Below are 25,859 nucleotides of genomic sequence, written 5' to 3' on the forward strand. Positions count from 1 at the left end.
TGCAGCCTTTCAGCAGCTGTCTGGAAACAGACACATCAGACATGCTAAATGTAGGGATGACAAGGATCGTCCTGTGGTTGAAATACTACAGACCGGATCCACAAAACCAGTCGGTGTGTCCGTCAAAATGTCACCCAGCTCTCTCAGAAACTCACACTGTCACGTAAAAGACGTGTTTTTCTTCAGCCGACAATTAATAATAACTTTAAATTGGTCTTTTACAAGCTATAACTAGGAACTGAATCACATACCACTCATTCAGTTAAAGCCAGCAGAAGTAAAACAGCAGGAATCTGGATTCTTGTTTCCTTGTGGAGATGCAGGAGGTTGAATCTGCGCCACTGATCAGATTTCGTAGCGGATCTTACAGGGAACACTTTTGCATAATTTTTGATTAAGACATTTCTTCGCCAGTCAGCGGCGGGGAAGTAATATTCATCTACGTCTTCTATGTTCATATTTAAATCAGTCGATCCCCCCGGCACCAAAGAACAGCCCTTAGGAGTCGGGCAGTTCTCTACCTGCTTTTCATCTCTACAGTACATGTCAGACTCATTTAGACTCAAGCGTGGTTGCATGTTTAAGTCTGTTCATTAAATATGACTTATAAGTCATGTTACCGCAAATCATGAGCCACAAGTTTCCACTCAGTTCTAGTGTGAAATTCAAATGAGTTGAGTTACAACTGTATCACCACACACCAGTAACATAACAAGAATAATGCAGACATGTTCACTGATGGATGAGCTCAGTTCATTTTGATAGAAGTGACTGAATTCAACGGCTGCTCGAAAGGAAGTTAATTCATCTGGAAACTGATGGGAAGTTTTTGGAAAATGTAAAGTACAAGTATTTGAAGTTAAGGGACTGAAACATCCCAAAATACTGGTGTGCGTCTTCAGCCGATCCCACAACAGAGACAGAATGACCATTCTCCCAAAAGGAAATGATCCCCCAAAACAAAAAAGATCATGGTTTAGGTTCAAATACGTATGTTTGTTACGTAACTTTCGTATGCGGCGTTAGTGAAGTACGTAAGTTACGTAACAAAAGTGAGGTAAAATAAGTCAACGTTGACTTGGTTTCACACGGGACACCAACAGCGGTCTCCTGGGTGAAAGTCCTGTGTTTGTTTGACCCATCCATTAGCCGACTTTCTCGCTCTTGATACTACAGATACTCTGACCGTCTAATATTGCCCTACTGCCGGTGCGTCTCATACAGATGCTAAAGGATGAGTTGGTGCGTTGGTTTCAGACGCCGAGGGGCATTGACCAAGCCTCAGTATTCAAGAAGTTGGGAGTGAGAACGGGTTGTATTAAACAGTCGACTTCATCATTCAGCGCAAGTCAAATATCCAGTTTCATTTTGTCAACCATGAAGTAAAAGTTTGGCCTTCAATACAGGAAACTAAAAGGGAACTAGAGGGAACTTTTGTTTCATTTTTATTACCACAGATATTTTTTTTCTGTTAAACTTTACACAGTGAATCACGAACCAAACTTCTCCGTATCGACACACAAAGGCTTCCCATCCACAGTCTAACCCCGGCCTCTAACAGCCAGATGTTAGCGTTTGTTTTTGTTTTTTTCTTGTTGGATCTACATGTGTATTTTACTGTGGAGAAAAGCGTCGCTGCAGCAGAACTACATTACAGAACGCTGCTTTTTTTACAGTGTACAGTTCCACTAGAGTAGTAGTAACTTTTTTATAATCAAATTTAATATATTATTATTATTATTATTATTACTTTATTTTGAGTGCTCTTGAAAACTATTATTTATAACCATGTGATATTTCTGCAGATGTAAATTTAGTTTAGCAAAGAACAAAATGAAAAAGAGGACTGAAGCGCCGTTCAGAGTTTTTGTTTTGTTTATTATTTTTCGTTTGTTGCCTTAAAAGGTTTCAGTATTTTTTTTAAATAATATTGTAGAAAGATTATTTACATTTCTTAATGAAATATTTCAACGGTTTGTCACCAAACTGAGTCACTCTGAGGACACACAGTCACCACCACCTTTTTCTGTTTATTTTCAGTCTAAAATAAGTAGACTGATGGCATCTATGCAGTAATCCTGACTAACTATAACCTGTATATAATGACAGACATGTCCCTATAGGGGTCTGGGATGTTTTGAAGCCAGGAGTATAGAGTGCTGCAGGGATGACGTATTTTTGTAGGCCAACCAGGAAGTTAGCATCGCCCTGGTTCTCTCGACAAAAACCCAATGGGATTTTTCCATTTAGTTTTAGGTTATTGCAGAAAAAAGGTCTGTGGCAAACACACGTTTATGATACTTAGACGTTTTGTTCAGCAAGATAATCTTCACAAATGAACGTCACTTTTATGATTTTTGAAGAGTAAATGCAATCGCCAGAAGTAAAACCTTACGTTGGGCTGTAAAGGCGGACGAGTTGGCGTTTAGTAGTCTCATTTAGCCACTTGTTAGCCTTTTTTAAGACACATAAAAGGCTTCAAAATTCTCGAGTGGGATATTTACTGACGTATTTTATGTGGTAGAACAAAATGTTAAAATCTCTTCAGCTTGTGTTAACCACAGACCTTTTTTCAGGCATCTAACCAATCAACTTCCAGATGAGGGAACCAGAAGTGCTAAAGTGCTAACTCATTTCCGTGAATTAGGACTCATTCCTGTAGCACTCGATTGGTTTAATGGTGCCTTCAAATGGGGTCGTGTTTACCGTGTTTACGAGATAAGTCCATATGAACAACCCCCTCATGTCGTATTCACAACCTAGCAAGTGGAAAGTTTCTGAAAGCTCCGAGTTCACGAATTGTGACGTGTTTGTTGACGTTGTCAGAAATGGCGGAGGCCTTGGAAATTAATTTTTCGTGCATAATAAGTTAATATATTGTCATTTTAGTCGCATATTGTTTTTATTCATAATTCTATAAGTCTGAGGAAAATGTTGATATTCCCAGCGGCCTCATCTTTTCCTCTGTCATTAAGCCTTTTGCATTTACTAAGTTATGTTACTCACTTGCTATCTTTCTAAATTGTTAGCCTCTGTGGCTTCTAGACGCCGACAGTAACGTTAATATTGCCGTTGCGTAGCAGCGGTGTTCTTCGCGACTTAACCACTTGAACGGCAATCATATCGTGTACACGACTTCCCATGTTGTAAATACGAGTTCACGAGTTTCATTTGAAGGCACCATAAACACCTCACCTGCCATCTGGAGCCAGGAGATACTAATTTGGGCAAAGAGGGCGGAGCCTGGATGGAGCTGAGGTGTTGTTCATTTTTGTAGAAGTAGTTTAAGATCGATATTCCATCTCAACCAACTTTTAGTTGGACTAAAGAATCACACCAGGATGTCCTTTTAAAAACACCTCATCCTCTATCTGTAAATCCTTGTGAACTCTTCCTGTGGTGACTGTGTGAAACTCAGAAACACCAGACCAGACAAGGTGGAACCCGGGGCGGCTTTGCTCCCGCATTTCAAAGGGAAACTCGACTTCATTAACTTTTTTCTTTGGGTGCTTCCCTTCTTGCGTGGGAACCATTGAGGATCAAAAAGGGACAAATTACACGGTCAAAAAAGACCAAGTGAAGTTGGTCAGGGATGTGCTGACTTTGAAAGTGGCCTGATGTTGGTGTGAAATCGACTCAGTCAGCTCCAAAAAACTGACAGTTTCAGGCCGACGGCTTTACAAAAGAGAAGAAGAAAATAATGGGGGTAGAAAAAAAAAGTCAAAAAATGATTTGGACCTCATCTCATCGGGGTGAAAGGGGCCAAATTAAAACGTCCCTTATCTCCTCTCACGCAGACAATTACTTCATTTCCAGAACGTCATTGTTCGACAGAGGAGCCGACTTCTCCGCGTAAATACAGTTTGACTTCGCCCTTTAAAAAAAAATGTCCAATCCTAGAGTCATTATAACCAAATTAGCTTAGTGACTGCAATATTTAAGAGTGTACATTTTGTTCATTGGAGTGAGGGGGAGAAAAAATGATGAGGATGGGATGATGATGATGATGATGATGATGATGATGATGATGATGATGATGATGATGATGATGATGATGAAGTAAAGCGAAGTTTCTATCCACAATGTTGTATACAATTGCTGGTTTTGTAATGCACTGTAGAACAGTCCCATGGTCCTTTTTTATAGAAATGTTATTTCAATGGTGCATTCTTTTTGTTTGATAAATAAAGTTTTGATACAAAATCAAACACGCAGTTTGATTAGTATTCATGTCACTGGGGTCAATAATGTGTGTGCATGGGAGATGGTGAGGGAGGGAAACAGTGGGAAGTACTACAGCCACAATATAAAAGAAGTGGACGTAGTTACAGTGACGTCACGACGACTCGCTAGTCACGTGAGTCGCTAAGCAGTGAAGTAACGTCAACCACGACTGTTTCCTAACCCTACCTAAGTGGTTGTGTTGCCTAAACCTAACTTCCTTTGAAAACATGTTTATTTTGAAAGGACTCTATGCATGTAACGAGCACTGTATATTGTCACGCCGTCCCTGGTCCGTCAAAATGTAATGCAATAGGCTGGCACTGACCAAGTCGTGGTATTTGACGAGTTGCAAGTTAGAATGTGTTGTTCTAGTAGAAACCCAAAATATGTACGCACCTGAGAATAAGCATAATATAGGTCTCCTCTTTGATTTAGAGAGAGAAGAGGCTGGTAGTCTGCTGATCCCAGGTCGGCCAGCGCTCTTATACTACTGCAGCCAAGCTCCTCATGACTGTATAATGGTTTAATCTACTGTGGGAGATCCAGAAAGAGGCCCATTTGGCACAAAGCAACAACTCTACAGTCAAGGTGAGTATTAGCGGGGGAGGAACTGCAGCGACACAGGAGGCGATGGGGAGGTATGCCAAAGCAGGAACAGTGGACTATGGGTGGGAAAACATTGAAAATAAGCTGAGAAAAGGAAGGAAATTATGTTAGCTTTCTTGTGAGAGCTGCCTATGATGTGCTGCCAAACTCCCCAAAAACCGGAACCAGTGGCTTAGTGAAGACCTATAGCTAGTCCAACAGCAGCAAACCTCAAACACCTCCTCCCATCCTGCAAAACAAGCATGAGTCAGGGAGGATATACATGGAGGCGTAAGCAAATACTGAAAGGTTTGGCATTCATTGTGGAGAAGGGGGGATAAAACACAAACAGATGCCTCTGTTGAATGAACAGCCAATAGGAGCGCTCTCTTTCTGAAATGACCTGTGATTGGTCAAAGTCTCCCGTCTCGGGCTAGAATATTTAAAGGTCACCTATTATGCAAAATGCACTTTTCCATGTCTTTTAAACATCAATATCTGTCCCCAGTGTGTCTACAGGCCACCATAGTATCATAAAAGACCATCCTCTCTCTTTTTCTCCTCCTCCGTTTGTCCGGAAATGGGTGCAGAAAAAAAATTCGCTTTTTTCCTTGTATTCTGACGTCATTAGAGAATGCAAGTCACGTGAGGGTTTCCTGGTCGAACCAGAGAGAACCTTCAGTAGCTGACCCCGGCCCACAGCGCGTCACTGTCTCTCCTCCTCAACCGAACTTGAGCAAAGTAGCTCCTACAGTTAGTCTGCAAGAACCAGCAGAACAGGCTTCATGTACTCCCATCATCTAAATATAACATGTTCTTTCACAAAGGCTTTATGTAATTACACTGTTTAAACAGGTGATATTTATATATTATATATATTTGATGTCATGCATGTAGCAGAATACAGGTAGTAAATAGTGACTTGTAAGCAACACAACACATTTCTGTTTCACAGTCAAACTTTATTTGAGTAGACAGATGACAATATTAATTATTCACAGCATTTGTAATCATCTCACCTGTTAGTTAGTTATGTTAACATGGTACAGGAGAAAGTCTTCAGCTCTGGTAAACTATGGTAAGCTAAGCTCCGGTGGTCTGTAGTCATGGTAACACAGAGACAGCTACTATTGTATATAATATACCATTACTCTGATCTTCCATACATTTATCTTTTAGCAGAAATAATGAACTGACTACTGTTTCACATCTTCTATTTTCCACCCTGATGGTCGCTGTGTTTACACACCGTGTCATAGCGGTAGCATGTAGCTAACCCGTTAGCATGTAGCTACATGCTAACGGGTTAGCTACATGCTACCGGGTTAGCTTTGTATCTCCATGTAAACAGAGCCATCTGCTCTCAGCTATCTGCTTTCAGCTATCTGCTCTCCTCTGGGATGATTCTGTCGGTCATTTCTCACAGATGGATCTGTAAAGACAGACGTAAAACAGAGTGTATGTTTACGGTTTGCAGAGTTGATGCATGAGGTAAACACTGAGCTAACTAACAGAGCTATAAACAGCATTATTTACCTGAGAGAAACCGTCAGGAAAACCTGGAATCTGGACCGCAGATGTTGATCATGTGTCGCCGATTTCTGATCAGATTCCTCCGGTAACGTGCGCTGGGTGAAGTTTCTGGTTTATAAACTTTAAAGTGGTTTATAAACTTTATTCTAGCTGCTATCTCTCCACTCGTCTCTCTCTCTCTAGAGAGAGAGAGAGAGAGAGAGAGAGAGAGCTTCTCCGGGAGGGAGGGGGAGGGTGACGCTGTTGTTGAGGACGTTTGATTGACAGAAAACGCTGACCAATCAGAGCAGAGTGGGAGGAGACAGAGGCTACAGACACAGAAATCAGCACTTTTGGAAATGGGCTGAAACAGAGGTTATAGAGACATGCTGGAATGCATGATCTGATTGTTTTTTTGAAAAAAAAACTTCAGAGACATGGTTTGGAGGTGTCTGAGACCTATAATAACTAGTTTAAATGGAGTATAATATGTGACCTTTAAAGCCTGAAAACAGCCATGAGGAGGTGCAGAAGTCTCTCAGAAGACTTGAATTACAATATGCTGAAAGGTTATCATGGAGTTTTTGCACTATGATGCCAAAAATATTCTGCCAACTGCAGGTTTAACGCTAATTTATTTAATACTACATGCATACAGTATAACATTCTTCAAAACTACTACTCAAGTCCTTTTTTCAACAGGCTACAGGTTCTCATATTGTGGAGTTGCTGAAAAGGTTTTTGTGTCTTTGTGGACATGCTGAACTTTAGGACAGTACCAGACAGAGAGGGAAGTCTTTGAGGAGTTCTACTGCGCTGTGTTCAGTTCTACTGTCTCTCTCTGTACGGAGACTGACGAGCTGCCAGCTGCTGTCTGCCGGCTGACGAGGCGGATGAATGAGGCCTGTGGTGAGCCGGTTGTTAGCGGAGGACGAGGCTGCAGGATAAACTATCTGACAGCTCGTCTCCTCTCTCCACGCTAAGACGTCAGCCTCCATCTGCTGCCTGCCAGCCTGACGGATGCCGCAAACCAGACAAAGTGATTAGATGATGAAAAAAAAAACACAAATTTGCAAAGGCTGGTTCAGGACAAGAGGAAAGAGTGAATATTAATTTTAGATGAGATGAAACATTAACTGTTTAATGGAATGACCGGGAGGCTGGGGTTTGGGACAGTTTAGATTTTATAAAGTTGAGGATTATAAATTGTTTTTGTACATTTAGTAAACATTTAGAGATTTTAAGTATGAATCCAGGAGGATAATTAATCTTATCAAACTTCATCAGCAGCCACAAAAAGCATCCAGAAGGAGAACAGAGCAGTTAAGTTTCTGGTAAACATTTGTCAGCTTCTGTTTGCTGACTGAAGGAGAGCGAGAGAAAAGATGTGACGTTTGTTTGTTATCTGATGGAAAGCTACAGCTCAGATTTATTTAGACAAATGAGCTGATTTTATCTTTAACCTTTCTCTCTGTCAAACACAAGATGACACGAGTTGTGATTGAACAAAAGAAAACGAAAAGCGTAGCGACAGAAATAAAAGAGTTTGTGAAAGTGGCTGAACCGGGATCAGTCAGTCTACATGTTCAGATACACACACACACACACACACACACACACACACACACACCGATATTCAGCAACATTAAAAAAAGGGACGTTAAACAAACAATTCCATTATTGATCAGACGCCTGCAGCCTGCAGCCTGCAGCCGTCAATCTGACTCTGGAAGTGATGAATGACCTGTTTGAGAAAGAGGAGCTGAACACAGTCACACAAGGACACACGCTGCAAAATCACACACACACACACAGACAAGAACTCTGAACCAGAGTTAGTGATTATTGGAAAGACTAACCAAGACGGTTTTGGTGAGTTTTATTTAGTTTTTGTGAATGAAGTGTTTTTTTACGATGCTAGAAAAGCTGATCTCCCAACTGAAATTACAGCAGCGGACGAGGAGGTTGGATGGTTTCAATTTTGAATTAAGACTAACATCCGTCCCAAACATTAACCAAGTGCATAAAAACATGAATATACTTTAGTTGATAGAAGCGGATATTGTAGATACAACAGGTGATATGCATTGTTGGGTTAGTAGTACCTTGAAATAGCTTGCCGGTTGACCAGCAGTGCCCCCTTCTTAATACATCTCTCTGCCGCTTTTTGAAAAATTTAAATCAGAAAATCATGAGTGCAACTTGCATTGTACACATTTCTATAAAACTCATATAAATGCCGAAGGAGACTGAAGCCTTTTGACCTTCTGATTAAATAGCTGAAGAGTTGCCTTGCCCTGCTGAATACTCAACACACAAACACTCCTTGACCATGAATAATAATCTCAGGTTGAAGTTGAAAAAGCTTTTTTCACCCATATTATTCCTGTTAAATGTGTGTGTCAGCTGTGAGCTGATGAGAGGTGAGAAGCTCACTCACAGACTGTGCTTTACATTTTTTTTTTCCATTTCCACAGTTAAAGCTGTGAGTGTCATGCATGTTTCATGTGTGACCGTGGTTCTTTGATGCTGTGAGCCAGGCCTGTAAAGGAGAATTCTGATTACGGCTCTTTGTGTTTTATGGATGAGCTCAAAACTCGACCGAGGAAACTATAAAGGAAACGTCCAGCCGGCAGATATGTCAAGTTTTAGAGAGAAACATGATGCAACACTTAAAGGTGCAATTGATAACATTCAGCCCCTTTTGATGTCGCATTCTCCCTCCCCCGTTCCATTGCATTCAGTTTGTTGCACAACCTGCATATTTTATGGTCGAGTGGAGTGAGACTCAGATATACGACGGAGTATTAGGGCCACATTGAGGAGAAAAAAAACAAATCTGAGATTTCGAGCATTAAAGTCACAGGTTTACGAGAAAAAAAGTCATAATATTATGAGAATAAAAATCATGAATACTTTTACAGAAACGTGAATATTACGTAACAAAAAAGCAACTTGCTTTTGCTTTTTGGAACAAACTTCTGAGCTTTCGCATCGCGAATAAAGGCATCAATCAATGAAGTTGTGCGATACGGGTTGAGTTGCACCAATATTAATGAAACAACAACACAGATGGCAAACTTTATTACTCCTTTCAACCTTAACGAAAGCAGCGCAGACCAGATCCTTCTGTTCTTACCTTTCACGATAAAAGCCCGAGACATATATTATTCGCAGGCGAGTATTTCATATTTTCTTGCCAATTATTCGTCACGCCCCCTGGTGTGTAAAGGCCATTACTGGTAACTTGGTCACTACCACTACCACAATCCCATAGTAGTACCATGGTATTGTACAGTATCACTAGGAATTACTCACCTCTTCTGCATCTCAAGATTTACGTCCAGTGCCATTGCAGGAAGCAGTGTGCCCTTGATGTGTTGAGACGGAAAGTAAAGATGTTGAGGTCGGGGTGTTTTATGAGCATGTAGCCTGTCTGAGGCCCCGTTCAGACCAGGTATTAACATGCATTGTGAGTGATCTGATTATAAATGGGCAGCTCTAAGTACAAGTGTGAACGCACTCAAGATGCATTGAGGACAAAATGACATCAGATCTTTCAGACGACATTCAGAGGTGGTCTGGGCTGCATATGACCACATGCTTTTAGCAGTGTGTACGTATATGTGTCCTGGGCCACATTAAGGACCAGCTATTCAACTGACGTCCCGATGGGATCCGCGGGTCTCTGCGCTCCTCATGTGAAGAGACAGGAAGACGTGAGCACTTGTCTGCTTCGCAGCATGGAAACGGCATCTGTGCTCTATTGTATCCTGTTCCAGCTCTGTTTTTTTGCTTGAACAACTCCCGAGAATAATATCTGCCTCTTTAGACGCTTAATTCTCCACTTTGTTCACCAGCTAGCTGTGACTGTCTGCAGTTTGCTGCTGAGCAGGTTGGGTGTACAGTGTGGGCTAACTGTCTAAGGCAGGTGGTGTACAGTGTACCTGTCTGAGTAGTGGCTTTTTAGAGCTTAACCAGCTAAAAAGGATGCGAGCGATGAACCAAAATAGTAAAAGAGCTGCAGATTAAGGTGATCATTCTCTGTAGGTTCATCACTATGAGCGATACCTTGTCACTTGTCGTCATTTGATATGTATTATTATGAAAAGGCATCATACTATAACAATGTTAAACCAACTGCAAATGTGCCAGACAAAAAAAGGTAGAATCATTTCTCAATGCAGTACAATGATCACGTTTTTACACCAGACAAACATCATTTAAATCACAAAATTTGAATCACTTCCTCCCAATAAGCTGCATGTAAACTGCAAACAGTGTAGGCTCCAAGCACTCATCTCATTAAAGGGTTAAACTGAACATTTCTATTCCCCGTCTAAACTCAGATCTGATGGCAAAAAGCCACCGTATCGACTCTCCACTCAGAGCGCTTCCTGTCTGCTCCCTGCCGCTCTGACCGCACGCTCATTTTCTGTTCAGAGATGGCACCCTGCAGGGCATCATGGGAAAAGGTTGTGTGTGTGTGTGTGTGTGTGTGTGGGTATGTGTGCGTGTGTGTGTGTGTGTGCGCGTGTGTGTGTGTGTGTGTGTGTGTGAATGTGTGGGTGTGTGTGCTGTCCAATAAGTCAGACTAACTTCAGGGCTGGACTGAGGCAATTTGCACCAGTTCATATCACAGCATGAGACCCAGACACACACACACACACACACACACACACATACACACACACACGCTTTATAGAACAAATCTCTTTCTCTCTCACACTCAGACTTTTACACTCAGTCTCTTTATCTTCGGATTGAAAAAAAGAATGGAAGGATAAACTCGTCAAGCAGAGAAATGAACTGACAACAGACCTCATACAGTAGAAGAAGTCAGAGGACAAGTTGCACGCCAGGACCTCGGCTCTCTTCTCGAGCACAGAGACGAGGAGAAGCACGGAGAGAGACAAACAGAAACATTCATGCCTGTCAGGCTGGACGTCCTCTGGTCCTCCAACACTCAGCAGACTCATCATCCCACTATAAGGTGGAACTAACAGGGCTGCCAAAGTTAACGCGATAATAACAGCTTGTATTTTGGCGAGGAAAAACTGTTACGGCCATTTATAAAGGGGTCCCTTGACCTCTGACCTCAAGATATGTGAATGAAAATGGGTTCTATGGGTACCCACATTCTCCTCTTTACAGACATGCCTACTTTAGGATAATCACATGCAGTTTGGGGGCAAGTCATAGTCAAGTCAGCACACTGACACACTGACAGCTGTTTTTGCCTGTTGGGCTGCAGTTTTCCATGTTATGATTTGAGCATATTTTTTATGCTAAATGCAGTACCTGTGAGGGTTTCTGGACAATATTTGTCATTGTTTCGTGTTGTTAAATGATTTCCAATAATAAATATATACATACATTTGGATATTAGAGTGTATTAGAATGATCAGATGCGATGAAGATGATAAATGAGAAGAGCAGCATGTGTGTGTTTACCCTCTCGACTTTACTCGTTGGCTTGCTTTCCTCACTTCCTTTCTCTTCCTCTGCACTGATTCGGTGAACAGCTGAACAGCCAGTCAGAGTGATTTCTTTCACCGACGAGCTCCGCCGCCGATTCGACATGCTGAATCGGCTGAAAAGCCTCCGACACGGGCAGATTAGAACCAACGGTACGGGACACATCGGAAAAACTAGGCCGACAGACGCTCACCGACGGCCCCAAGCTGTCCGACAGCCGACCGGGAAATACACTTTCAGGGAGTGAGATTAGAAGATCAAAGCTGGAGTCAGCGTGTGGTTAGCCTCTAGCATAGAGACTGGAAGTAGTGGGAAACATTTAGCCAGTGGCTATCACCACCTCTAACTACTCTCTGTCTTGTTAGTTTCATCCAAACACAAACAAATGGAAGAACTAGTTTGTGTTTTGAGGGGGAGTTATGTGCTGCAACTATTTCTTGAGTGGCTTCTTGTCAATGGCCCCAGCTGTTGTAGAGATCCGTCACCACGGAGACGCTGCACCGTATAACTTTGCAAAACACAATTATATTCCAAAAAAAACATTAGAATATTCTAAGAAATTTCACATAGCCCCCCTCCTTTCCAGAAATATCCTCACTCAAGCTTTCAAAAATTCAAGAAACAAGTCCTGGGAGAGGTAGAAATACAAGAACACGCACACACACACACATTCTCATGCATGATTTCAATTCCACCTCCATGAACCCAAAACATTCACAAACACCCACACACACTCTCTCCACAGACACACACACACACACACACTGCGTTGCTCTGAAGAGGCTCTTCGCCGCGTGCAGCTGCTTCGCCGCAGCTCGTTAACGGCGGCTCGTCTCGTTGGTTGCCTGGAGACGGTGACTCATGTAAACACAGTCAGCCTGTATGTGGCGTTAATTGATTTCTGTTATGATATACAAACTCATCCTGAAGTGAGATTTTTAGACAGGTTCTTCTTGTCGTCTTTTTTATCTCTTCTTCTCACCCTCTCTCCTGTTCTGTTTTTGACACCAGTTATCTTTAATGAGTCTCAATAGGAGATACAGTAAGATAAACGCGAGAAGTTCTTCTTTGCCTTCAAACTGCAAATACAAACAAGCACAAGCCAACTTTTTTTTTCTTCCATCATTACACCCTTCCCTGATATATCTATTTGTTAAAGCAGCAGTAGGTAGAATTAAAGCAAAAGTAATTTTTATAACTATATCCTGACAGTAGTGCATTTGACAGGTAATCTGAAAAAAAAAAAAAACAGGTGTCTCTGTGTCCTCCGGTGTCCTCCGATACTCGTAGCAGCATCTGCAAGATTTCACAGACCGGAGGAAAACAACAAATCAGAGGCGAGCTGGAGCCTTGCCGTCTCTGAGCAGCTGTCAATCACTCACAAACTCCAATCAAACAGTCAAACTAGGCAGCGCTGATCAAATATGAATCAATATTCTGTTACTGTAATGCCTATTTCTCTCCTCAAATGTTTTCAGAAACATCTTGTAGTGTACTGTGATGAAGTACTGAGATCAAGTTGATGAAATACCAAGTACCGCCCACCAGCCGGAGCACACTTTTTCTCACTTTCTCTCATTGTTAAACTACCAAAAAGCTTTTTTGTGTTAACACTCATGAGTATATTGTCTCACACCACTGGTGATGAAAATGTAGCTCACGTCAGAAAGGTAAGGTCACACAAAGCTTTTTGAAAAAGTTTGGGGAAAAACAAGAATCAAATATTGAAGGCCATGCAAGCTCCTTTCTCAGATTTTCGCTCCAGAGTATGTGACACCTCCTCGCTTTCCAAAAACTAACAATGAGAGACTATAGTGGGGAAACTTCTCATAGTGTCCCCTAGAGGCTGCAGTGTTCATTACAGCCACAATATGAGAGCGTCGGACGTAACAAACAACGTACTGATTTAGCTATTCTCTGAGCCTTACCAGCCGTGGGAGTCATGCATAAAAAACTCACTGATGGTATATCACTCTTGGACCATCTGTACTTCCAGACAATGAGCTGTTAACCTCCGCAGCCTTTTCCAGTGCAGCCACACATGCATTATTTGCCGCTGCCACTGGAGTCATTGACCGTTTTTAGCTTGTGACCATGGCAACCACAGAAACCACACTGGGGGAAACAATGGAGGAGCTAATTGTAAATGGTTGTCTGAGTTCTCGGAGTAAAACACCTCTTCATTAGCAGTGAATGGTTGAAGGGATAGTTTGGATTTTTTTTTAAGTGGGGTTGTATGAGGTACTTATCCATAGTCACTGTATTATCTTATGACCCTGAGTGGTACTGTTTATTTTTATTTTTGTGTGGTTGTGTGCTGTTTATTTGCAGGTGGTGGCTGGCGATTGGACCGGAGGCTGATGCCGCATACTTTGAAATGGCAGCCGCGAGGCCGGCTTCACTCCCTCTTCTCCCTGGTTCCCACCCAGACCGCGCTGCCAAGTGTCGCTTCGAGTGTGTACTTTGTAGTATCAAATGTAAATGTAGTCTGAAAAGCAGTCCTGGTAGTTGTAGGAGTGGGAAGCCCTTTCTGCTGATCCCTTTTCTTGTGTGTTTTCATTAGGAAGGTAGGTAAGCTGCCTGTATTTTCTTTTGTTTTATTTTGGGAAATAAGGTAAGTTAGTTGTATTCCTAAGAATTATTTTATTTTTTATTTTTTATTCTTTATTTTAATTTTTTAATTTATTTATTTATTAAATTTTTTAATCTTTTTATTTTTTATTTTTTTATTTATTTCATCACCCTGACGCCTGTTATACCATAGTTTGTGTACATTCAGGTTTCCCCTAGGCCAGGCGTAACAATTACCTACAGTAATTGTACAGTACAGTATTTTCTTTTTCTAGTTTTATTATAATATATTCCTAATTTTATTGATATTAACAATATCCACTTTGTTATTTGCTAATAACCAGGCCAGCTCATATCCATTCCCAACACCATTAAAACAAGAGCGGCAAACAATTAGTTACTTCTTGATCACAGTGCTGCTGATTAAAGCAGTGGGGTTGTTCTGTTTTGTTCTGTTTGTTTTTTGCTTTTTTTAAGTGTCCTTCGGATGACACTAGTGCAAAGGTCATGAGGTCATTCAAATCTAAAGTTCATCCTCTGGGGAGCAGGAATTGGGTCTGTAAATTTCACGACAATCTGACCTGTAGTTGCAGAGATATCTTGTTTTAGCCCAAATTACTAACAAGCAGACAGACAGATTACCATCGCCATCACATTTCAATTTATCCAAACTGAGAAATCAACCTTTCAGTCTCATTGTCCTTTTATTCAGGCTTGGACCTCACTTAAGCTTTGTCTCACATAATATTTTATTCAATCGGAATCATAATGTCTTACAACATCAGAATTTGCTTCACGTCCTGGAACACCAACATTGCAAACAGTAAGAACATCCACATCACATTTTAGTCATCGAGCTGGCTATTGGATTATTCAGTTAATTATTCATGACAAATACGTTTTGTGATTCTCCCGCAGTCTGTCTCCGCAGCGATGTTGTTGATTTTATTGAGAGAATCTGGGTCAGTTGGGGATAAAACAGTGGTCAATCGATTGATTGATTTTCTGCAGAAAAACACACAGATGATACATGTTAAAGTTGCCTTGGACAAAGTATTTGGGGATGTTTTTGCCAGGGACAATGCAGGATACAACTTAAATACACAATCCTATTTATTTTTTTATTTTTTTATTTCACCGAAATGCCTTCACACACGGAGGCTCTGTAGTCTGAACCAAGATGCCAAACTTTATTACTTCTTTCAGCAAAATGCAAAATGGGAAAAGAAGATCCCCTTTTAATTTCCTGATTAAAATCTGTAATCTTAATTAAATTTGTAAAATCCAGTTTTCTCTTTTTAAACTGCATTTTCAAATAGAATTTTAAATGTCATTATTTATTCATGAATTCATTCATGTATTTTTTAAACGATGTACTTATTAACTGTTTTATGGTGTTTTTGTAAATCCCTTTCTAATTTGAACTATTTATTGATGATTAATATTTCAACTGTGAATTATTTTCATAATTATTTTAATTTTCTTTAACGTTAAACACTTTGTAATTTAGTCCATTTATTCATAGATGAATAAATAATGCCTATTTTTATTGTACAATTATTTATTAATCTAATTAAATGCTTGATTATTATTTACGTGACTCTTGTGGTCCTCCATAGCAGCAGTGAGTTCTCAAATCTACATGAACAAATTGAGCTTCATCTTCAGTCGTCTGTTCCCTGAGCGGCCGCTGAGTCTTGGCTCTGTGTTTGCTGGCACTGTCCGCTCCAAATTTGTTTAATTTTGTTTTTCAGTCCTCTTTCCTTCCTCCCTCCTGTTTGTCTGTCACATCATTTTTTGTTTAGTTTTCCCCTCAAAAACAAGTTTTTCTTTTTATTAAACCCTGCAGGCTTTCTATGTTCTATGTTTTCTTTTCTTATCTCCATTTCTTTTTGTGTAAATAAAGTGAATATGAAGCCCCAAACTTTCTTCTCTGCCTTCCATCAGGGACGCAGTGCAGACGGAAAAATCACTTTTACTGTGAATATGACAAGAGGTAGAAGTTTAAGGGTTTTAATGTTTTTAGATGTTATTTTGAATATAAGTTACCTTACCTTTCCTAATGCTTATGTTTCTTATTTATTTCATTATGATATATAAATCATAGCTTTTCTCATCCTATTTTTAAATTTTGTCTTCTAGGGTTTATAAAGCATTTACCAAACAGTGAAATAAATAATAATACAAATTAAATAATATTAAATGTGCATCTTTTTTTCTAGAACCAAGGTCAACAGGTTCATAATGATGCATGAAACCAGTTAGAATTCATTTTCACGGGGCGTTAGTGACGGACACCGTGGTAATGGATTGTGATTGGTCCAACAGATGATCTCAGGCTGACATGTGAAAGTCAAGACTGTAACTGACAACCCATTCTCACTCCCAACTCAACAAATACCGCAACTTGGGCATTGCCCCCGGCATCGGATGCCTGAACGGGTTGCACATCCTGCACATCCTGCACATCCTGCACGCTTGTCACAGTCTACCTGCCCTTTTTGTTAAGACTTTATATCTTTCATTATATCTTTTTAGGATGGATTTTGTTTTTCAGGTTTTTAGATTTTCTGTTATATTCCTTGTTTCATTCATTTAGTGTTTCCTGTTTTATTTTGACATACTCCCCGTGTGTCATGTCTGGTTTTACTTCCTGCTTTTGAGTTTTCCCGCCTTAGATGATTGTCTGCCCCGTCCAGATTTGTCCCACCTGTGTCCAATCATCCTGCTCTCCTTTTGTATTTAGTCTGTGTGTTTCATTGTCAGTTCCTTGTCGCTCCTCATGTGATGTGTTTCACCCTTAGGAGAGTTGTTTTTTTTCCCAGTGTTCTGAAGGTCAAGTTTTCTCCTTGTGATTTTACTTCCTGGAATGTTTTTTTGTAACCTGCCTGCCGGACCAGCTGCATTTTTGTAGATAGTAAGTTTTTCTGTTATTAAATCATTGCACTTTACTTGGCTGCCTCCTCATCCTACCTGTGTTTGGGTCCTGTGTTATCCTGACAACCTGACAACGGTGTTATTGGCTGAGGGGTTAAACCCCCCACGTGGGACACAAAGACACTTTGAAGACACCCAGAAGAGTCCCGAACACAGCAAAATAAGAAGGGAAGAGAAAATACAGGCCGAGGGCTGCAGGGTCTCTGCAGATACAGACACACTTCTAGTGGGTCATAATTAAACTATGTTTGAGGTATGGTTCGGGTTAGGAAACTACAACACTTGGTTAAGATTCGGGAAAGATTGTGGTTATGGTTAATAAAAAGAGGAACATCAATTGCATATCTGTGACGGGGCATGAACGTCTAACGTTACCAACCACTTCCACTGGCATTGGACATAGTTATCGGGTGTGCATTCGTCCAGTATGGATGTAATTGTAAGGAAGCTTGAGTGGGGAGGCAGCCCTGGTGCTCATCCAGGCATCATCCCCTGCCTGCACTTTTAAAACTTCCTCTTCGCCAGAGTGTCTCTGTGTCCGCTGCCAGACCTCTGCAGCTATAGTCCAGAATGCTGCAGCCCATCTGGTAGCTGGTTTTCCCACACCACTCCCATTCACTGGCTCCTTGTTGCAGCACACATCAAGTTCAACATTCTGGTGCTGCTCTCAGTCGAAGCTTCGCTCTGCACCACAGTGGTGGTATGAACTCCCCGCTGAGTCGCTGCCATCTTCCACCGCAGGCTGAAAACCCTTTTCAGACTACACGTCAACACGGCATGCTAGCGATTACTAACCTGTCATTTCTTTAAAAAAAGAAAGAAAGGCAGAAGCTCTGAGCATTTCTGCTCTGGTATTCTGAAAACGCTTTTAGTTGCTCGTTTGGAAGGATGCATATAGTATGACACGACATCTACCTTTTGTTCATATTGAGTTTGAATTCACTTAGTAGGTAGGGATGTCACTGGTGTTACCAATTACACCAGACATTTAATATGACGGTCAATACGATCTTTGTGGCTGTGTGTCTGGCTTCCAGCTTTTTGCTGCAGGGCCGGTCTACCTGGCAACGCTGTGCTGCGAACACCAGCTGTGACCGCTCTGTCCTCCTCACGGCGATTGCTTCATTAGCGTTGTGGTTCTCTTATAGTATTGGGTTTAAATCTGAAATATTGCCAAATAAGAGCGTTTGCTTTTCACTTCGACACCAAATCAACAATATGATCTGCCAAATGAATGTAATGTAAACCTCAGTTAAAGGGACTGTATGTAACTTTCTACACGTAGAAATCGTTTTTCATTGCCAATGTGTGAACAGGTTGTAACCTAACCTAAAAAAGAAGACCTTACACGTCTTTCTGGTTTCCTCTATCACCCCATAGACTGCTTTTAATGTGAAGAGCCTGTTTTTCCGGATGAGACATCATGCACGCTCGCTCCGGAGCGAGCAACGTTATCGACTCCGGCCCAGGAGACCAAAACTATGGTGTCTCCCCTGTGCCTTCTGACCACGGTCGGGAGGCTGAAGCAGGAAAAGTTAACGTCAGGATCAACATCTGCCGGGTCTTACATTCATGTAGGGACCTTCGTTTGGTAAGCTAACATTACTGCCAAGCATGTAATTCTGATTCTTACAAAGAGTCCCTTTAAACTCAGCCCAGGATCCCTTCGGAATTACATCCATATTGTGCGATTAGCACCGTATTATTACGATTAAACTGTCGAATCTTAAACTGCAGCTCATTTAAAAACCTCAGCCACATAAATAGTTGTTTTCGTTGTTTGTCAGTGTCACCAAAATGTACTGCTGTTGTTTTGTTTTCATTTGGCATCTACGTGCTAAACTCAGTGTTTAACATACACACACACACACAGTTTATGTCCCATTGTTTTGCTGATATAATTGTGTTGCTGTTGTGTTGTATTTTCAATTTAAAACAAAAACAAAAACAGGCGAGCTGGATGAATAATTCATTTACCATCTGTGTGTGTGCGTATATGCTTGTGTGTGTGTGTATGTGTGTGTATGTGTGTTAATCCCTTCAGTTTTGCTGCTGATTTCCTTCGTCAAGCGTGAGAGAGTAATTAATCAGATCTGAAATGAGATTCTGGAATTAAAACCATCGAGTGTGTGTATGTGTGTGTGTCTCCAGTTTAGCCCTAATGAATTCTGACAGGCAAATTATATCAGCTTCCTCCTCATCATCATTTCTCTGCTGCATCTCCTCTCAGTCTTTCCTCACCACGTTCCTCTTTTCTCTTTCTTTCTTTCTTTTCATCCTGTATCCTTGTCCTCTCTCATTAGTCTTATTCTTATGACGAACAGACTGAATGAAGGTTTACGAGCCTGAAGCATTCAGATGATCTGGTTTTTATTTGCTGCTGATGTTAAGCTCAAGGTTAATTTTACACTAATATAGTTCCCACTGTTTCTGTGAAATGTAGTTAAACTATTATACATATTATGACAGGAAGTGATTATATAGTACATGGCACATGGCAGGTGTGTTGGACCCCTGACCTCATCACAGCTCCCTTGAGTTTATTGTAAAACATAAACAGCTCCTCAGAGATGCAGTTAACAGTCTGAAGTATTTCCAGCCACAAGCAGTGCCTGTGTGAGGTGATGACACACACAAACGCACGTCGCTTCGCCTCTGTTAGATCAGCGTATTGAGCTGTGAAATGACATTTTTATTGGAGGACAATCGTTTATCCGTCACGGCAACACACAAATGGGTGTCTTCATCGCAACAACTGAAAATGAACAAACAACAAAGATGAATTAAACAAAGTAAAGCCCCCCCTTAATACACCTACACACTCGGTTAATGTGTGGTGGAACAACAGTCGCTCACTCTGGATATCGTTAGTTTGTCCCAGGCACACCTGAACACACCACACAAACAAGTGTTTCTTTTTTTATTATTTTGCTTAAACCTAAAGAAGTTGTGGTTGTGTTGCCTAAACTTAAAGAAGTTGTGGTTGTGTTGCCTAAACCTAAAGAAGTTGCCTAAACTTAAAGAAGTTGTAGTTGTGTTGCCTAAACCTAAAGAAGTTGTAGTTTTGTGGCCTAAACCTAAAAAAGTTTTAGTTTTATTGCCTAAACCTGAAGAAGTTATAGTTGTGTTGCCTAAACCTAAAGAGGTTGTAGTTGTATTGCCTAAACCTAAAGAAGTTGTAGTTGTGTTGCGTAAACCCAAAGAAGTTGTAGTTTTGTTGCCTAAACCTAAAGACGTTATAGTTGTATTGCCTAAACCTAAAGAAGTTGTAGTTTTGTTGCCTAAACCCAAAGAAGTTGTAGTTTTGTTGCCTAAACCGAAAGAAGTTGTAGTTTTGTTGCCTAAACCTAAAGAAGTTGTAGTTTTGTTGCCTAAACCTAAGAAGTCTTTATGTTTATGTTCAAAACGTAACATTTTATTCAGTATTACAACGTATACAATGTTAGAAAGTGTTGCTTTTCAGTTTCACTTTCACTTTTACAACGTAGTAGGCCTCTATTGACCCACATCTATGGTGCTTATAGCGACTGATAACGACTATTGAATGACCTGATAACAGTCGAATTGGGTGCATTTTTGTGTAAAACTGTCAAAGACTCAAAAATACAGAAGTTGCATTTGTCTGATGAAGTAATAAATCATGATATTTGACAGCACACAGGTCTTAAACGTTACTACATTACCCTCCATGCTACTTTCTTAAAAAACAGGTTTTATTCATGTTATGAAATGTTACAGCGGAAACTCTCCCAGTCCCCACATAAACTCTAATTGGAAATCTGCTTCTTGTTGCAGTGCAATTAAAATAAAACAGAGAGCTTTTCTAAGCAGTGCGACAGTGAAACATGTCACATCGATTCACAATCCAAGAATAGAGTCTGTTTAATTTCCATGTGGAAACTGGGCTAATTGGCTGTCAGTTAGCAAACAGAGAGCTGTCAGATCCACTCCCCGCTCATTTTAGAGATTAGCAAACAGCATGTACGCATACTGCAGCAGGGGGGAGGCAACAACACACAGCTGACGCTCTAATCCAGGATGACCTGCAGTGATTCAGCGAAATGCTGAGGAAAATTAAATTTTCAAATTATTATAGGAAATTAGAATAGTAGGAGAGACTTAAGTCCTTACATGCCAGTTACAGGTGTCAGTGCAAAGAGATTTAAATTATCATACCTGAGGTTTTAAAGTACGGCAATACTAATGCAAATTACAAGGAGTTCCACTCTGATTCAATTAAAATAAATTAAATTACGATTATTAATTATTATTAATTTTTTTAATATTTGCGTTCTCTGTGAAAGTACTCATGAGAAAAACAACAGTTGGAAAAAATATATTGAGATGCGAATTAATTGTACAAAAACAACACTCCCAGTATGTAAAGGCCTTAAGTGATATAATAATCTAATAAAGGCTAATCTAATCTAATCTTGTGTCCAGCAGTTAAACTTTATACAAATTCTGTTTTTTTTCAATGAGGAAGAATTAGTAGATGTAATTTTAAGAATTTCTAACAAGGTAATTTAACCTTTTTGGTAAAGCCATATCAGACACAAATTTAGTAGTCTTATTAGGTAACACTTCATTTTACAGGTCCGCAAATGTCATGGTAATTAGGTGATAATTAGCAAGTAACCTATTTGAAATTTATTTGGAATTACTGTCAAATTACCCCAATATTTAACTCAAAATTGATCAAAAATTACTTTATTATAAACATTATTTATTAATTATATGCTAAAATAGCATATAATGGTTAAAATAGGGCCCTTAGGCTTGAGAAGCAGCTGCTCTTCATCAGAGGTGGAAAACTAATAGAAGACACTTCTGATCAGGCACAAATCTCACCATTGTGTGACTTATTGTCTACACAAATGTAACCTGGTAGATAATGTGATGATTCAGGGAGTTTTTTTAAAGAAATATCAAATATGTTATTTGCTAATTATCAACTATTTATCAGCAGACATGGAAATAAAGCATATCAATTAACTTTGTATTCTTTTCCTGGAAATATATTAAATAAATTACCAGCTATTTGGAAATATAGTTATTAAATAATGTTTATAATAAAGTCATTTTTGCTCAATTTTGAGGGTAAATATTGGGGTAATTTGGCAGTAATTCAAAAGAAATTTCAAATAGGTTACTTGCTAATTATCACCTAAATACCATGAAATTTGCAGACCTGTAAAATGAAGTGTCAACGTCTATTATTATTAACCTGTGTTTACTAAGCATCTTTAAGACAGAGATAGAGCAATGAGACTCTTACTTCAGTTTAATTACCATACATCTTGATGTTTGATGTACATATTTGGTCCTAGTGAGGCCCTCATCTAGACAGGTAGGAGTGCAATAAAAACATCCTCAAACAGGAGCTCATCACTGGAGTATGTGATTATGTGACAAACAAACAGAAGCAAATGTAACGACAAATAAAAGAACCACATCTGACTTGGCCTGCAGAGCTAAAAGACAGAGTGCATCAGCCAGTATGAAAGGCATGCAGACGATTTGGATACCAATTTCTTCTCTGTTATTCAAGCTTTTCAGTGAGTGACGGTTAACATCTGTGTCATGTTGTGGTTTAGCAGAAAATAATTTTTTTCAGCGTGTAATTTCAAAAACAGAAGGATCTTGTTTTTTTTTCACTATAACCCTGAAAAGATGCTGGCAACCTTGAAGCTCTAAAGAACCTTCACGAAAGCAGATTTCATAAATCAGCATATCGCAGGAAGGCAGTGTGAGGATGCACAATGATGAACATAAAACCAATATACGATATAGACTATATGTCACTAATAACTAATGAATTATACCAGCCCACAGCCCTGTCAGCTGTCGAGCAATCAGGAAGTAAGCTTTGGGTTTTGAAAGTTAATTTGAAGGTTTATTCATGACTTTATTGGGTGTGTGAACAGAAAGTGAACAGCTGCTCTGTTCTGTTTCAGCGTGCAGCATTCATTAAAAAGGACTGAATGAAATCCACCCGTGATAGTGTGTCAGTGATGATGTGATATCTGGACAGAACGTCAGATTAATTTCCTGCTTGATAAAAGAAAAATGCTAATTAGCTGCCAGACAGACTGCAGAGTCCTTTCTGTTGATCGGGAGCACAGCTGCAGAGTTTTAAAGAAAGTCTTCAACAAAGTCCTGTTTTGTGAGTTTTTAATATACTTTAGAGATCTGTGAATGCTGCACATACATTTAGGGACAGTCCTTTAACATAGATAAGGGCAGGTAAGGTGTTGATGTGGTTTCAGCTCTCAGTCAGACAGCAGGTGATGAAAGGCAGGATCCTCTGACCAGCAGATGCTGATCAATAACTCCGCTATCAGGAGTTGAATGTATGAGCTGCCATTTGTGCCAAAATAAACAGGCCGACTGTTACATCCATCAGGTTCTGCTGTCGTCATCTGTTCAGCCTGACAGTTTGTTGCTGTTTGTTTGCTTTGTCGCTGTCATCCTTTCTGTTAATATAACTTATACCATGCCAACAGGAAATCCTGGTTTGATTTTGATTGGCTGGCATATCTCAGTTTGAACTTTATTTTCTCATTCTTCACGCTACTCTTTGTGCGTACAGCTCGTGCATGCCTTTGAGGAGTGACTGAAAGAGGCCATGTTAACACCTGGTATTAGAATGTGTCTCGAGTGACCACTTGTGATCGGATCTCACTTGCCCGGTCTATATGCAAATATACACGTAGCGCACCATTTCGATTTGCAAAGACCAAATGCGTTGTTGTTTTTAACCGGCGGGGGACAGCAGCAGTAATATCCTACATATTTGTGAATTTGGGTACATTTTATTAACTTAAAAACTAGGGTGAGTCATGCATGTCAAAGTTAACGAGATAATAACGTGTTCACGCAAATTTGATTTAACACCACTAATTTCTTTAATGCATTAATGCAATCGATCTTCCGGAGGTGGTACCGGGCTAGAGTGAAGATATTGGCATCATATGAAGCTAGAAAACCTCAGGAATCCTTTGGTACCAACCATAACATACTAGCTTGTCATGAAGGAGGTTGAATAACGCTCCAAACTTACGCTAAATTTTGGCGAGGAAAAACTGACATGGCCATTTTCAAAGGGGTCCCTTGACCTCTGACCTCAGGATATGTGAATGAAAATGGGTTCTATGGGTACCCACGAGTCTCCCCTTTACAGACATGCCCACTTTATGATAATCACATGCAGTTTGGGGCAAGTCATAGTCAAGTCAGCACACTGACACACTGACAGCTGTTGTTGCCTGTTGGGCTGCAGTTTGCCATGTTATGATTTGAGCATATTGTTTATGCTAAATGCAGTACCTGTGAGGGTTTCTGGACAATATTTGTCATTGTTTTATGTAATTGATTTCTAATAATAAATATATACATATATCTGCATAAAGCAGCATATTTGCCCACTCCCATGTTGATAAGAGTATTAAATACTTGACAAATCTCACTTTAAGGTACCTTTTGAACAGATAAAAAATGTGATTAATTTGCAATTCATCGCAATTAACTATAGACCATCATACGATTAATCGCTATTAAATATTTTAATCCGTAATTCTGATGCTTCAGAAGGGCAAACCTGCCCCTACCCGCACAATGTGTACACACACAGAGTGAAACTGTCGACATTTTAAGCATGTGGTTAATGTTGTAAACAAAACAACTTGCTTAAGTTAAAATAAGTCAACATGTTGAGTTTTGGTTTCACTCTTGATACTCCTGGTTAACAGTCCTGTGTTTATTTGACCCATCGATCCACCCCGACATCCTCCTTTTGTGGACTTTATTGCTTTTTATATTACGCCGCATGACTTCCTCCTTTGCTCCCGTCATAATTACTACGGCCACTAGAGGTCGGCATCGTCTTCTTGTACTCTGGTAAAGGTAGCAGGCCCCTTCTAAGTCATATCTATGAGACTGATAACTACTGATAACACCCATTCAATTGGCTGATAACATTCAAAGCGAGTGGTTATTTGTTGGTTATCTGTTGCCATTGTATGGATGAATTACAGAGTAAAGGTCCCAGAAAGTGTCTGACTGTCAATTCTTTGTCACTCAGCTGCGAACCGTGTTGAGGTTCTAAGTACCAACAGTGTGTTGGAGGGGAAATTTGGGGGATTTAGGGGTCACTGCTGAGCACTTTAACCAAATGAGCTTTGCTGAGTGAGAGCTTTAGTGTGTGAACAGGCTCCATAATGAGACGCTGCGAGCTTCAGTCCTGAAAATCACAGAGCAAACAGAGCCATCATGGAGGGGAGTATTTCCTTTTAAACTCAGCACTGATCCAGATTCCAGCAGATAATGGTGAAGCACCAGCCGCTCCTGTCTCAGCAGTTCTCTGGATGTGACAGATGGCTCACCGCTGCCCCCTGCTGACCAGCACTCACACCGCCGCTGCTGGTTCTCGCCCTGATGACTCTGGGAGGACATTCACTGTTGATTTCCAGACACAACTTTCATATGATTGTAACTTGGAGGAAGTGGGGAAGGTTCCTGACTCATATAAAGTCAGCAGCCCTTAGAGACGT

The 25,859-nt window shown here is 40.3% G+C and overlaps 1 protein-coding gene across 1 annotated transcript in view; it reads right to left on the bottom strand.

Annotated features, from left to right (window-relative positions):
• spina (spindlin a) overlaps positions 1–25,859 on the bottom strand; it is a 391,527-nt gene that overhangs the window by 277,958 nt on the left and 87,710 nt on the right. The window lies entirely within an intron of this gene.

The sequence above is a fragment of the Sebastes fasciatus genome, chromosome 19 (genome assembly GCF_043250625.1).
Source record: "Sebastes fasciatus isolate fSebFas1 chromosome 19, fSebFas1.pri, whole genome shotgun sequence".
NCBI lineage: Eukaryota > Metazoa > Chordata > Actinopteri > Perciformes > Sebastidae > Sebastes > Sebastes fasciatus.